This window comes from Chaetura pelagica, unplaced genomic scaffold, assembly GCF_000747805.2.
Source record: "Chaetura pelagica isolate M959 unplaced genomic scaffold, ChaPel_1.0 scaffold58, whole genome shotgun sequence".
In the NCBI taxonomy this organism is placed as follows: Eukaryota; Metazoa; Chordata; class Aves; order Apodiformes; family Apodidae; genus Chaetura; species Chaetura pelagica.
Genome location: NW_009954098.1, coordinates 98,515 through 99,974, shown reverse-complemented (window position 1 = coordinate 99,974; position 1,460 = coordinate 98,515).

The window sequence follows — 1,460 nt, the reverse complement described above, 5'->3', positions numbered from 1 at the left end:
CCTGCTTGCTGCTTTGTTTTGCCTTGGCCACTCAGAACCTGCCCGAGTGAGGGTGCTCATCCTTCTCCCAAAGGGAGAAGGGTGTAACAGAGCATGGAAAATTGATGACATGCTTGTTTGGTGCCGTTTGATGGCAATAAAGGCCTGGGCTCATTCATATCCTGCTGGGGATTTGTTTTCCTTCTGGGGTTATTTGTCAAATGCTAATGAGCGGAAGCAATTTGCTCCTCCAGCTTTGAGAGCAGGGGCTGGGGAGGGAGGAGAAGGCACCTGCGTGGGGCCTGCTGCCTGTAACTATCTGCCTGTTTTGTTCAAGGTGTTGTTTTAACCGCTGGGATTGCCTCGTTCCCAGAAAGCAGTTTGCTGCTGTTACCCTGCTTCCTGAGTTCTTGGGGGCTGCTTGTGAGGCCAGGGCAGCTGCCCTGGGGGTGGCAGGAGGCAGGGGAACCTGCTGGGGGACAGGTAGATGTTTCTGCAGTGCTACAGCAGGGGAGTGAGGCAGAGCGTGGTCCCCTGACCCAAAGCACGTGAGAACAGTTCAGTAGAGCCCAGCAGTGGGGTCTCTGAACCGTGCAGATGGGGTGTTGCTGCTTTGGGATTAACAGCGGTCGAGCCTTGTCTGCAGGAACTTGTTTCTTATCTCCCTGTGGCTGTGCCCGTGGGGTGTCACACTGAAACCTTGTCTGGCTGTGCACTGCCTGGGGAGTGTGGGTGGAAAGAGACAACCACAGAATCAGAGTGGTGGGGGTTGGAAGGGACCTCTGGAGATCATCCAGCCCAACCCCTGCCAGAGCAGGATCCCCTAGAGCAGATCCCACAGGAACACATCCAGGTTGGGAATGTCTCCAGGGATGGAGACTCCACAGCCTCCCTGGGCAGCCTGTCCCAGGGCTCTGCCACCCTCACAGTCAAGAAATGTTTCCTCATGTTTCACTTGACCCTCCTGTGCTCCAGTTTGTGCCCATTGCCCCTTGTCCTGTCCCTGGGCACCCCTGAGCAGAGTCTGGCCCCATCCTCCTGCCACCCCCTGGAGATATTCCCCAGCACTGATCAGACCCCCCCTCAGCCTCCTTTTCTGCAGCTGAGCAGGCAGAAGCTCCAGCCCCTCAGCATCTCAGTGCCCTGTGCTGGGCTCTCTCCAGTAGCTCCTTGTCCTTCCTGACTTGGGGAGTCCAGAACTGGACACAACACTCCAGATGTGGCCTCCCCAGAGCAGAGCAGAGGGGCAGGAGAACCTCCCTGACCTGCTGGCCACGCTCTCTCTGAGTGCACCCCAGGAGCACACTGCTGGCTCACACATGCCAACCATGCAGATCTTGTCTGCTCTTCAGCACCTAAGGGGTGCAGCACAGGGCAATGCCAGTGGCTGCTTTTCATCCACTGTGTCCTGGCTGATCACACGAGACTGACCCCAGTTCTGCCACCAGCTGTAGGAGCTTGGGCTAAACACTTGGCTCTTT